The sequence below is a fragment of the Octodon degus genome, unplaced genomic scaffold (genome assembly GCF_000260255.1).
Source record: "Octodon degus isolate 3935 unplaced genomic scaffold, OctDeg1.0 scaffold00046, whole genome shotgun sequence".
In the NCBI taxonomy this organism is placed as follows: domain Eukaryota; kingdom Metazoa; phylum Chordata; class Mammalia; order Rodentia; family Octodontidae; genus Octodon; species Octodon degus.
In genome coordinates this window covers 7,716,556-7,731,090 of record NW_004524622.1, presented here as the reverse complement: position 1 = coordinate 7,731,090, position 14,535 = coordinate 7,716,556, and the positions used below count along the sequence as shown (strand labels likewise).

The window sequence follows — 14,535 nt, the reverse complement described above, 5'->3', positions numbered from 1 at the left end:
TCAATACTGATTTCCTTTTGTTATTTACCCCGGTCATTTGTCTCAGTTACTTTTCTCTTGTTGTTCAGACAAATACGCAACACCCAAAATGAAGGAAGGAGAGGTTTGCTTGAGTCACAGTTACCAGAGGTTTCAGTCCATACTCAGCTTCCTCCACGGCAATATGGCACATGGCAGAGAACAACCTTCGTGGTGACAGCAAAGAGCACAGAGGAGCCAAAGGAGGAGTAGCAGCAACAATGGCAACAGAGGAAGTCTGTCTCTCTGGCTCTCTTATGTTACATTCAGGCTATCTGCCCCCAAGCCTGGGTATAGTACACCCATAATCCAGCAGTACTAAAACGTGTATTCCCAGCAGATCATGAGTTAATCTCAGATTCTAAATGTCCTTGCCCCATGACTGCATGAGGCTTTGGGAGTCAACAAGACACAAACCATAACAGCAGTATAAAGCAAACACTATGTTGTTTGCCACACTTCTCTAAATGAAATAGAACCAATTTTGGAAAGTGGTTTGTGGTGGGGGGAGAGACAGCTCAGTAGAATAAGCACTTCCCTGGCAAGTGCAAGGGCCTGAGTTCAATCCCCAGTCCCCCACCCCCTGCCAAAAAAAAAAAAAAAAACCTTCCTGGAAAGTGGTTTAGGTTTGTAACTGTCTGTTGTTATCAACAAAACATGCAGGCTGCTCCAGGCTCTTTTTTGTCCCAAGGATCTATGGACCTCTATAGGAAAAACTGACATTCACCCCATATGAATCCCTGAATTGAACACTACACTTTGGTCATCTAGACAGCCATACACTCCAGGGCTCCCTTTTGCCAATTTCTTACAAGGAGCTCACTGAAAAGGTCGTCATTCATATACTAAGAAGGTGGTCAAGTGCTACCTGCTTTGAAGTACAAACCACCAACCTGTGGTCTCCTTCGCAGGCCCTGCCACCCTGTACTTCAGCAAGCAGGTACCAGTGCCAGGGAGTCCAGCACAAGCTGCACTGGCTTGGCCATAGCCACCAGCAGCCTCCGCCTCCCTCTATGGTAGGGGAAGCTGTGGGTGGGACAGGACCAGGTGGGGTGTGTGGAGCAATGAGGGTATCACTGTCCCCAGGTCCAGAGGCACACAAGGGTCTTTTCCAAGTTCTAAGGATGCTCTGCAGCCACCTAGAGCCCACCTGTACCTGGAAGGACTGGGGTCTCATCCACTATCTAGACTTTGGGGTCATGAGTGAGGGCGCTAGGGATGACATGGGAGGGTGTTGCTCTGACCAGCAGCTAGGAGATCCGGGTGTGAGCCTCAGTTTTGCTGCTAACCAGTTTTGGAAGCTGTTCCCTCTTCTATCCTCCAAACTATCCAAAGTCCTCATTTTAAAGGACAACCTGAGGACACGTGGCATTCTAGGATTTCATCCATGGCATTCTAGCATTTGCTCCCCACCCCAGGCTCCATATTTTTGACAGGTGGCAGTGAGGCACACCACAACAATGAGGTACACTGTGACAATGAGGTGCACTGCAACAGGCTCAGGAGAAGATGTGTATCATCTGCATAGGTGCTCCTGAGGCAAAGGGAGGACAGGCAGCCTGTGATCTCTGGTCACAGTAGACTGGCAGGTGTCAGAACAATGAGCAACAACCCAGGTGGTTCTAAGGAACAAAAAAGCTGGAACCCTGATTGGGCCCCAAATGAGCACTCCTTGAGGAAAAGGCATTTGAAAAGTGGTATGGGAGCCAGGTACAGTGGTGCCCATCTGAAATCCCACCATTCCATGAGGCCAAGGCACAAGGGTCACAAGTTTGCATCATGTATTTTAAGTCTCAAAAATTCTTAAACCTGGGCCAGCCAAATAGCTCAGCAGATTAAAACACCTGCAAGCAGGCTCAGGGGCTGGAGGTTCAATCCCCGGGACCTGCCATGCTGGCCCTGCCCCTGGGGTGCACTGAGCACAATTGAGACTGGGTGTGATGGCGCGCGCCTGTAATCTCAGCTTTTGGGAGGCTGTAAACAGGTGGATCACTATAAGTCTGATCTAGTAGTGGGACATTGAACACCCTGTAGACCCTTCCCTAAAATACAAAAAAAAAAAAAAAAATCCCAAACCCAAATCATTTCTGGTCCCAAGCATTCTGGATGAGAGATACTTGAATATTATTTCCTCCGTTTTTTCACAGATGAGGAAAGTGCATTTAGTTGTATTACATATTTCCCAGTGATGCGGTAGTAAGTAATGGGAGTTAGCTTCCAGCAAATGAGGCTTCCTTCTCTCTGACAACTAATTCCGATTTAAAAGCCTTTTTCTTTCAATTCCTTCAGATAGAGTATCACTAAGTCACTATGCTGCCCGGGCTGGCCTCAAACTTGAGACCCATCTATCTCACCATCCTAGGGTGCTGGGATTACAAGTATGCACCTTGCGTGACTGCTCACACTATTCTGCCTAGAAAAAATATGTTGCTCTTTATTTACCATGAGAATTCCACAAAACCTCATTCACAAAACCACTCACATCCAGAAAAATCAGATCTGCTCTAAGTGCACTGCTAACACTTTCCTCACTTATGTGTAAGGGGTGTAGTATTTAGCTACCTGTCTCATCAGGTGACCTATGATTCCTTGTGAGTTGCACCCTGGCCTGAGTCACCCAATGTCGGGAACATAGTCTGGTTCACCCAAAACCCAATCTGCTTAATTAGTACTTGATTCAGAGCAGCACTGTTTATGGGCCTTCACCCCAGCTGGTGTCACCACACACAAGAGCACATCCAACTTGTAGGGTGACTCGCCTGGTCATCCCAAAGTCAGCAGCCAATGCAAAGCCTCAAGAAACAGCCTCTTCACCCAGATAATGTGGTTCCAGCAGTTTCATTCATCTGCTTACTGATGGGTCAGGACTTGAGGTTTTCCAGGCAGCCTGCCCCAAACAATCCCCGTTCTGTATCCGGGCCTCAGCTCACTTCCCCTTGGCCAAAACTGCAGAACAGGCCTGCCCGACTTTGACCTGGGTAGAAAACCACAGAAACTCTCCCTTGTTAACATCAAACTCCCCCGACAGACCAGGAAGCCCTGCCAAGATTAGTTCACCCTTGGCTGTTCCAGCCCCCAAAATCCCTCCCCACAAACCACCTTAAAATCCCTGTGCTTTGCCTTGTTCATTGCTACCTTGATCCACTAGACAGTCAGTCTCCTTTCTCATACCTCCAATAAGTCTTCTTGTGCCAGAATGCCTGGTCTGCTCAGTTGCATGGGTTTGTACCTAACATTTGTTGCCGAAAACCCAAGAGGGATGCCAAGGCTTCTGCCCATCCCTCCTGACCAGGCCATTGCCCCAGTCCACCACCAGCTCTTCTAAGCAGACTGCAAGCCTCAGACCTCCCTTGCTGACCTAAACACCCATGGCACCTAAAACTGAGTGTCCCTTAGTCCCTTGTTCAACCTATCTTAAAAGACAAACCACTCCCATTATCCAACTTGTTTGGGGGGGAAGACAAAGAAGGCCACTTCTCTCTCAGGACTCTCTGCACTTCACCACTCCCTCCCAACTTTAGCCCAGACAAGATTGCTTTCTGTAGTTTCATTTTCTCTTTCCTTCTCTACATGTCTTGAAGATAAATGTCATTCCTGGATGACTCACTTGCCTCTGCCTCTAGCATTCTCCCCTGTGACTCCTTGGACTCGTGCCTAAAATGGTTAGCTTCTAAATTCCTTCAGAGTTCCTTCCAGGGTTTCTCTGACACTGATGTCCTCTTCTGCATTTTCACTTTCTATTTCATCCTGACTTCTCCCTGTGTGACTGTCTCTCATTTGTACAGTTTGCCTCCCAGCTCTATGCCTGATGGTCCTGGGCCATCTTCTCGAAAGTCACCATGACACGCTGAGCCACTCCTTCCCACCACTCTGCCTCCTATCTGACAAGGGACTCCTGCTTGGAGGGCCTTGTCCTACATCCCTTTTGGAACTCCTGCAACAGGATCATTGCTTCCAGCCTCCTTTCACTTTCCCTCTCCCTACACTGTCTCTCTGCTACCATGGGTAACTCCTCTTCAACTGCTTCCCAGAACTATTCTTCTGTCCCAGACTGTCTTAAGTCTGTCCTTAGAGGCCCCTTTGGCTTCTCTAACCTCAAAGTCAAATGCTTAGTTTTCCTCTGCCAAACAGCCTGGCCACAATACAAATTGGACAATGAGATTATCTCCCACCCCCCAGGAAACTCTTGATTATGACACCTTCATTGAGTTAAACAACTTTTGTTGCTGCAATGGGAAATTGTCCTAGGTCCCCTATGCCCTCACTTTCTTTTCTCTACCCAATCATCCTGAGCTGTGCCTGTCATGTAATCCCCAACAGATTCTATTAGCAAAGGCCCCCACCAGACCTTGATCTGACCCTGCCCCAATGATCTCTTTATTCCCAGATTCCCCTAACCCTGCCCAGCAGAGCTGCTGCCACCCATGCTGCAGCCACTGCCACAGGCTGCAGCGGCCCCTCCCTCGACAGATGCTAATTCACTTTTTTTTTTTTTTTTTTTGTGGCAGAACTGGGGATTGAACTCAGACCCTTGCGCTTGCCAGAGAAGCACTTATTCTACTGAGCCATCTCCCCAGCCCCCTAGTTCACTTTCTGACCTCTCAGCCTTCAGAGGCTGAGGAGACACCCTCTACCCCCTCCCTCCTCCGCCTTTGTTGGCTGGTCCTGCATTCTTCATAGTCCTTGCCCCTCCCAATTTACACCTACAATCTTTTCTCAGTAGATTTGGGGTAAAGTACAACCCAAGGACAACTAATAACACATTGTTCCCCGGCTGGATGTACTCACTCCCTCTGCAAGGGGTACTCAAGGATGGAAGCCAACAAAATGCAAGTCCTTATCTCTCCTACACTCCCAGCCAAGCCTCCTGCTCACATCCTTCTTGCCTCACTCTCCTCATCCCTCAGCCCCTCAGCCACTTCAGCAGGTAGTTCTGTTGCAGCCAACCACAAGAAAGAGATTCTGAGTCACAGCTTCCCATCCCTTCCTTAGGAAAAAAAGAAAAGAAGAATTCTCTTGCTCGGGTCATCCACTGCAAGATGTAAAGCTAAAAATGTCTGTATAAATAAATTTGTCTCAGTTGATAAACGTTACTACCTTTCTTACCGATCAGCAAGTCTAGGACTGTGAGCTATCAGTGCTCCTCTATTATGATGTGACTAATCCTTATACTCTGCTTGGTTTGTTTGTTCCCACTCAAACTTGATAATTATGAATAAGAGGTTCTTATGTTTTTTTCAAATTCTTCTTATAAGAGATCTCTGCTTATTGATCTACAAAAGTTCTGACTAGTCTCTTAGTTACAAACTTAAAAAGTCACCATAATTTAACCTCGCCAGAAATATATTTGAGTGCACTCTGATTTTGTAAAGACATTTATGTGTGTCCCATGTATGTGTTTATTTGTCATTCTGTCAACAGATGTTCCTCTGTTTATAAAATACAGACTTAAAAGCATGCTTTCTCAGGGGCCTGCCCATTAGCTCAGTTGCATAAGTGCCTGCTTAAGAAAACAATGAGGCTCAAGTTGCACTGGTTCAGATACTCCTGCCAAACCAGAAGTGCCCTGAAGGCAAGTACAGGTCTCCCAAAAAAAAAAAAAAAAAAAAAAATGCCTTCTCTTGAGTTACCTGCTACTCTAAATGATATCAAAATTAGTTTATCATTAAACAAAAATCATTAAAATGAGGAGAGATTGTCAGACAAGACTCTTAATTGGTGGCTAGAGGGTGGCCAACTTTGTTCATCAATGGAGAGCCCCAATAATCTCCTTAAAAGACACCCCCAATAATTTGGTAAAAGACAAAGTTTTTTTTACATTAAATATATTCATGCCTTTCTCTTGTACTCCAGATATTTATAATAAGAGGTTCATGTCAAGCCAATATGAGGTCATCAGTCAAATGATAATTTTCTAACAAACATTTTATATATATACCATTACATTTAGAAATGCCTAAACAAAAGAGATTTCATCATCTGTTAATCAAATATTAATACAGACCCAGATTCTCCTGAAGAAAAAACTATTAATTCTTATTTTATATCCCAGTCTGTTCTTGACATTCATGCTAAGCTAAAAAGACAGATCTCAGCCCTCAAACCCCACAGGGAAATTTACTTAACCTGACTTTCCATGCCTTCAATAATAGAGACCAAAACTAACTATGCACAAGTGCCAACTTTTGGTTGTGACACTTGACACTCCCATCAAAGTAGGACCTTAACAAGGTAATACTGAGCTTAAACATTGCTACCACTTGAGCTCTTTGAGGCACGGTTTCAAGTGCAACAAAGGAGAACACCGGGCATGTGCCTGCCCCAACCTTCAGTTGCCACTGGGACCTGGTTCCATCTATAAGCTCAAGGGTCATTGGAAGTACAACTGCTCTGTGCACCAGAGAGCGGGTAAGTCATCCAATTTCCTACCCTCACAGGAAAACTCACTACAGCCAGACCCATCAATACTTAACCTGCTTGGTCTTTCACCTGAAGAGGAACAACACAACTTGGGGTCCATGGCCCACATCGAAGTATCTTTGTCAGAGTCCCAAGTCTTGCTGGACATCTCAGGTAAAGCTTTTCCTTCTGACACAGACACCACATATAGTGTTCTTCCTGAGTTATAAAGTTGATATATTAGATCTACAGTCTCCATAGTGGGTGTTGATGGCCGACCTATACGACATCTTCAGACAGGCCCATTCCCCGTTGACTCTAGACACTGCTCTTCACTCATAATTACCTTCACGTAATGCCAGTTAGTAAGTTCTACCACAGATCAGATAGCTTTAAAAATAAAAATAATTCATTTGAAAGTCCATCTAGAGGTTCTCTTACATCGACCGCCTAAGAGTCGCGCTGTAAGAAGCAGCAGCTGCTCCTCCGCCCGTCCCTGTCTGCTCGGCGATCGCGACGCAGCAGCCATGCGTGAGTGCATCTCCATCCGCATTGGCCAGGCCGGTGTCCAGATTGGCAACGCCTTCTGGGAGCTCTACTGCCTGGAGCACGGCATCCAGCCCGATGGCCAGATGCCCAGTGACAAGACCATTGGGGGCGGAGACGACTCCTTCAACACCTTCTTCAGCGAGACTGGTGCTGGCAAACATGTGCCTAGGGCAGTGTTTGTAGACCTGGAACCCACAGTCATCGATGAAGTGCGCACTGGTACCTACCGCCAGCTCTTCCACCCTGAGCAGCTCATCACAGGCAAGGAAGATGCTGCCAACAACTATGCCCGTGGGCACTACACCATTGGCAAGGAGATCATTGACCTCGTCTTGGACCGAATTCGGAAATTGGCTGACCAGTGCACAGGTCTGTTTTCCACAGCTTTGGCAGGGGCACTGGCTCTGGCTTCACCTCCCTGCTGATGGAACGTCTCTCCGTTGACTACGGCAAGAAGTCCAAGCTCGAATTCTCCATTTACCCAGCCCCCCCAGGTCTCCAGAGCTGTAGTAGAGCCCTACAACTCCATCCTCACCACCCACACCACCCTGGAGCACTCTGATTGTGCCTTCATGGTAGACAATGAGGCCATCTATGACATCTGTCGCAGAAACCTCGATATTGAGCGCCCCACCTACACTAACCTGAATCGGTTTATTGGTCAGATTGTGTCTTCCATCACTGCTTCCCTCAGATTTGATGGAGCCCTGAATGTGGATCTGACAGAATTCCAGACCAACCTGGTGCCCTATCCCCGTATCCACTTCCCTCTGGCCACATATGCCCCCGTCATCTCTGCTGAGAAAGCCTACCATGAACAGCTTTCTGTAGCAGAGATCACCAATGCCTGCTTTGAGCCAGCCAACCAGATGGTGAAATGTGACCCTCGCCATGGTAAATACATGGCTTGCTGCCTGTTGTACCATGGTGATGTGGTCCCCAAAGATGTCAATGCTGCCATTGCCACCATCAAAACCAAGCGTACCATCCAGTTTGTGGACTGGTGTCCCACTGGCTTCAAGGTGGGCATTAATTACCAGCCTCCCACTGTGGTGCCTGGTGGAGACCTGGCTAAGGTACAGCGGGCTGTGTGCATGCTGAGCAACACCACAGCTATCGCTGAGGCCTGGGCTCGCCTGGACCACAAGTTTGATCTGATGTACGCCAAGCGTGTGCCTTTGTTCACTGGTACGTGGGTGAGGGGATGGAGGAAGGGGAGTTTTCTGAGGCCCGGGAGGACATGGCTGCCCTCGAGAAGGATTATGAGGAGGTTGGTGTGGATTCTGTGGAAGGAGAAGGTGAGGAGGAAGGAGAGGAATATTAAGAATGTCACAAAGGTGCTGCTTTTACAGGGAAGCTTATTTTGTCTTAAAACACTGAAAAGTGGTCTGATCAGTTAATTCATATGTAGCAGTGTATACTCTCATTCAATTACTGACCTATGCTTTAAAACATGAATGCTTTGTCACAGACCCAAATTGTCCATTCTCTGATGAGTTTTGAATAAAAAGTGTTCCCTGCCTAAAAAAAAAAAAAAAAAAAAAAAAGTCCATCTATTCCTATGTTCAATAAAGTTGGATTTTTATGTAAGAAAAAAAAATGGACCAGGAAGATAGCTCAGTAAAATAAGTGCTTGCCTGGCAAGTACAAGGACCTGAGTTCAATCCCCAGTTCTAAAAAAAAATCCTTGTAAGCTCATCCTACTCCATACCTCCCACGGGGAGAGATCTCATCCAAAAGCTCCATGTCTCTCTTGCCTCTCTCCCCACAGTGCTCATCCTATAAACCTAATCTCAATGCACAGCCAGCTCCTCCCTCCCCCTTCGCTTGTGGACCTCATACTCTGAAACACTTCCTGTCCCCCTCACACCACACATGCTATTCCTACACTGGTGTGCCTCAGAGATCCCATGGCCTTTCCTTACATTCCCCAATACCCAATAGCCCCTAAAACATTAATATCTCTCTCTCTTTTACAACTCCCCTCTTCCCACAACCTCACATATTCCCCAGGAAACTCCACTAGCCTCCCGTGCACCAAACTCACTTCATTCAACACACCTGCAGACAAGCAACACAAGACAGACACACAGATGTTTCTGTGTGGCACCTTAGTCTTTCCTTGCATTCCCTTACACCTCCAGTACTCTCCAATGACTATGATCCCTAATTTCAACAGATACATGGACTCAAAGTTTCAAGATGCCTTCTTCCTTTTTTTTTGTTCTGTACAGGGTCTCACTACACAGCTTGGACTTATAGTGATCCTCCTGTTTTCAGCCTCCCTAGTGCTGGGATTTGAGTTCAATCCCTGGTTAAAAAAAAAAAAAAAAAAAAAGCCTAGTGCTGGGATTACAGGCATGCGCCACCACACCCGGACTCCATTGCCAGCTCGGCACACCTGGGGGCAGGGTCAGTGTGGCACGCAGTACCAGGGATTGAACCCTTGCCCCTGTGCTTGCCTAAGAAAGCACTTGGCCCACTGAGCCTTCTTCCTTAAGAATACACACACACCCCATAGGATATAAAACTCCATCTTCCCTTGGCTCACTCCTCTTCTAGGGTCCCTCACAGGGCTTGCTATTATGCTCATGGTATCCCCCTGCTTTGTTTCCCTCATCTGCAATACTGTCAACAGATTAGCAACCCATAATTTTAGCCAAATGCTCCTCTCGGAGTACTCCTACCAGGCCTTACTCCAACAAGACCCCTTCAACAAAAGACAACTCCTTGCCCTGATCTCAAGAATCATGGCCTCCTGATGCCTCCAGTCAGCAGAAAGTAGGTAGATGATTTCTTCACCTTTTTTCTATGAAATAGAAACTGGAATGGTGGGTCAAGACTCGAGGTTTCCCAGGCACCCTGCCCCCAACACTTCCCTTTCGATACCCTGATCTTAGATCACTTCCCCCTGGCCAAAACTGCATAACAGGCCCACCCTACTTTGACCTGTGCAGAAAACCACAGAAACTCTTCTTTGTTAACATTGAAAGTCCTCCACAGACCAGGTAGCCCTGCCAAGATTAGTTCTTCTTCAGCTGTTCTAGCCCACACAAGCTCTCCCCCACGAAACACCTTAAAAGCCCTGTGCTTTGCCTTGTTTGCTGCTGTCCTGATCCACTAGACAGCCAGCCCACTTGCTCCTACCTCCAAAATCATCTTCTTCTTGCATCAAAATGGCTGATCTGGTCAATTGGATGGATTCATACCTAGCAGTTACAACGTATGTCTGAGTAAGAATAAAACTTGGACGAATTGCCTCAAAAATTTGCTTTCATATCAAAGTTCATAAACTAAAGTTCCCTTCCCTTAACTCAGAAAGTCAAACCTTGTCATTTAAGGCTGAATTTTTTTTCATTGTTTAAAAATATTTTATTTGGGGCCGGGGAGAGAGTGAAATAGAATAAGCGCTTGCCTGGCAAGCGCAAGGGCCCGAGTTCAATCCCTGGTTCCACCAAAAAAAAGAAAATTACTTCGTACAAGGTCTTGCTATGTAGCTCAGACTCATAGTGATCTTCCTGGGCCAGGGAGATAGCTCAGTAGTATAAGCGCTTGCCTGGCAAGTGCAGGGTCCTGAGTTCAATCCCTGGTACCGAAAAAAAAAAAAAAATCATAGTGATCTTCCTATCTCAGCCTGCCCAGCACTGGGATTACAGGTGTGCACCACCATGCCCCATTTAAGTGGCCAGCACAGTGTACCCCCAGGTTTCAGGGACAACACAGTCCTTGTGCTTGCCAGGCAGGTGCTTAGACCTTGGAACTATCTCCCCAGCCCCTTAAGGTTATTTAGAAAGCACTTCCAGTCTGGTTTCTCTTTATTATGTTCTTCTTCAGCACCCTGCTTCAATTTACCAGAAACCAAACAGACAAACCTAGAGACTCTTGTTTACCTTTGAAATGGAAAAGTGAAGCTTTACCAAGCAACTGTTAGTTGACTCAAAGTGAAGAGAAAAGGAGGTGAAGGATAGGGAATGTCAAGATAAAAATATTCATGACACTTTAAAGTGATGAGGAAGGGCTAGCCAGATAGCTCAGCAGACTAAAGTGCCTGCTTAGGCAGAGCACAGTGCTGGGATTCGACCCCTGGTGTGCCGTGCTGGCCCTGCCCCTGTGGCGCGCTGAGGCAACAATTGAGACTGGGCATGGTGGTGCATGCCTGTAATCCCAGTGCTTGGAAGGCTGAAAACAGGAGAATTACTATGAGTCCAATCTACGTAGTGAGACACTGTAGACCCAGTACCAAATACATAAAATATAAAATAAAATAAAAAGTGATGAGGAAGACTATTCCAGAAGGTCAGGAGCCAGTCCTGGTGGTGTACTGCTGAAATCCCAGCACTCTGAGAGGCTACAGTAAGAGGATCCCATGTTCTGTCCCAGCCTGGGCAATTAATGATTTAGTGAGATCTTGTCTCAAAATATAAAATGAAAAGAAAAAAAAAAAAAAACAGGTTAAGGATGTTGGTCAGTGTCAAGGCTGTGGATTCAAGTCCCAGTGCCTCATAAATGCACTCATTTATCCATCTGTACACACATCCATACATGGGACAGGGGGATGGGTATGGGAACCACTGCAATGAGGGGCGGGCGCAGCTTGACTTGGGCTCCAGCAAGAATAGGTAGAGAAAATGCAGCTGGTTTACTGCACTTGGGGCTGACAAAGCCAATAAACTTCCTAAGGAAAATGAGACTACACCACTCCATCACCTCCTTAAAACTGGGTCAAGGCACGTCTCAGGCTGAAAATGCAACTTCCTGAAGGAAAGACAGAGCTTCCCTCAGACCATCAAGAAGTATGCAAACAAGAGCTCCAAAGCCAGAGAAAATCAGACTAGCGCTTTCTATGCATATGCACGTGCACACACATACACACACACACAGTGGAGGAGTGTGAGTGTATGGAGGCCTAAGGCAAGAGACCAAGATGTGGTTTCAGGGCTCTTAAGGAGAAACTACACTTCCCTCGAGTGTTGTTACAGCAGAGTGTGTAAAGCTGCACATCATATCCATTTACAGAAAGAACCTGAAACCACCCCGATGCTAAGATCACAGAAAAATTGCTCCCCAGGAAGCCCCTGCCTCCTAGTCTGAAGTTTTACTTCTCCATTACAGGGAAAGGGGAGGTGGGAATGCTAAGACCCCTGTTCGGTACACCTTGGAATGATTATTGATACAGGGGACTGAATCAGGAGCTACTGAGCTATGTCCCCAGCCATTTTTATTTTTCATTTTGAGACTCAGTCTGGTTAAATTCCCCAGGCTGGCCTCAGTCTTCCTGCCTCAGTCTCCCTAGTAGCCAGGGCTACATGTGTGTGCCACCATGTTATTTCTTGAAGCTTTCTAGTAGCAGGGCCTGACTCCTAACTCATCTCTGTGTCTCCTAGAACAAGCCCACAGTTCTCCTCCAATGCAAGAAAACAGCCAACAGATTTAGTTCAACATGGAAGCAAAGGGGGCCAGAGAGATGGTTCAGTAGAGCAAGCACAAGGGCCTGAGTTCAATCCCTGGTTCTGAAAAAAAAAAAGTGTAACATGGGAGCTAAGCCAACGTAAGAGGCTTCACAGAAATACTGTAGCACAACAGTGATGAACACATTGAACATGCATATTCCTGGATTAAAAAGGAGCAAGTGGGACCAGGGAGATGGCTTAGTGGAATAAGTGCTTGCCTGGCAAGTGCTTGGGCCTGAGTTCAATCCCCGGTTCTGAAAAAAAAGGAGCAAGCATGGTGGCATATGCATGTGGTTTTCAAAACAGCACAGCCTCTTCTACAAATTCAGACAAGAAAATTGGGCAACCTATAAATTAAAAGAGATTTAAGAGTTATAATGCTAGGGCTGGGGAGATGACTCAGTAGAATAAGCACTTTCCTGGCAAGCACAAGGGCCTGAGTTCAATCCCCAGTTCTGCCAAAAAAAAAGTTATAAAGCTAGGTACAGTGGTGCAGGCCTGTAATCTGGGAGGCTGAGGCAAGAGGATCAAAGTTTGAGCCAAGACTGATCAGTTTAGTGACTTACTGAGACCCTGTGTCAGGGCAGGGGGAATTAGGATTGTAGCTCAATGAGAAAGTAATGGATTCAATCCTGAGTAACGCATGCGCATGCACACACACAGAGGTGTGTGACGAAATGCAATGAAGCTTATTGGACCCTAATTTAAAGAGTGCATCCTTTTTTTGAGGCACTTTGACTATGTAATTTTTGTGGGGGTTTTTTGGTGGCACTGACATTTATTAGGATGCATCGTAATACAGATGCTGGGGCTTGCCCGTGGTGCTCTTGATGTACAGGGACCAGGCATTCTGCCAATTTTTCTTCAGCAATGACACCAGGAAGTTGACAGCCAGGTGGGTGTTGTACACAAGCTTGTCATCTGTCATCTTCACATAACCAACAGTCACAGCCAGACACAGGACCTTCTTCAACTGGAACTTGATCGTGGACTTCACCTCATCCACTTTGGCCACCATGTTTTTGTTGTGGGTCAGCAGGGACAGGAACTTGCCTGCCTTATGGAGGCCAGGTCCTAGATTCATGGGATCTGCTTGATCAGGGACTCTGAGGCCAGAAAAGCATCATACTTCTTAGCCAGCTTTTTAACCAGCTTCTTGCTCTTGTTGAGCTTCTTCAGCACCTTGATGTCCATGTGGAGGATGTCCACGGCCTCATCACAGTGCTGCTGGTCCCCAAGGACGCACGCGGAAAGCTTTGGGCGGGGCGTGGACTTCAGCCTGATGGTGCCCAAGATGCACTTGTCCTTCTGAGGGTCATAGTTCTTCTTTTTCTTTTTTATTTTTTTTGGCGGGACCAGGGATTGAACTCAGGCCCTTGCACTTGCCAGGGAAGCGCTTATTCCACTGAGCCATCTCCCTGGCCCAGGGTCATAGTTCTTCAAGCTGATCTGCAACTCTAGTCTCTAAAAACTTCCAGCGCTTGTGCTGGTTCCCGTGTAGGACCTTGCACACCGCCTAGTACAGAGTGTCGTGGGAGACTTTGCTGCTAATGATTCCTTGTGCTGAGGAAACCGGAAAAAAAAAAAAAAAAAAAAAAAAAAAAAAAAAAAGGTGAAAGCATCTCAAAGCAAGCTGGAGCTACTCCCACCTGCGGAATCTGCTTGATCTGATGTGGTGGGCAGGCCAGGAGCACAGAAGCGCCACAGACTTAGGGCCTCTACAACCAATACAAGGCAGAAGTTGGGAAACACCAGCTTCACCCCTTACTGGGACAACTTGGTGGCATATTCCCGCCAATCCTCCAATAGTGTTGCCAATAGGACCGAGCACTGGATGAGGTATACATTCTATGATATGAACCCAAAAGATCATAGAGTTACTTTTGTGCATCAAAGGACACTATCAACAGAGTACACATGTATCCTATGGACTGGAGAAAATGTGTACCAGTCATCTATCTGATAAGGAACTAATATCCATAATATAATATAAAGAACTCCTGCAACGCAACAGCAAAAGTCTCCCCAAAGAACCCAACTAAAATATACTCAAAGCCAGGTGTAGTAGTGCAGGCCTTTAAGCCCAGCACTTGGAAGCTGAGGAGGGAGGATACCTGTG

General features: G+C 46.6%; 2 pseudogenes across 1 annotated transcript; one reads left to right on the top strand and one right to left on the bottom strand.

The window, feature by feature from the left end:
* The first annotated feature begins 6,929 nt into the window (after positions 1 to 6,929).
* LOC101588080 lies at positions 6,930 to 8,479 on the top strand (annotated as a pseudogene). Its single transcript, XR_192523.2, has one exon. The product of XR_192523.2 is annotated as a tubulin alpha-1A chain-like (transcript).
* A 4,718-nt stretch (positions 8,480 to 13,197) lies between these two features.
* LOC101588082 lies at positions 13,198 to 14,203 on the bottom strand (annotated as a pseudogene).
* Positions 14,204 to 14,535: the final 332 nt, after the last annotated feature.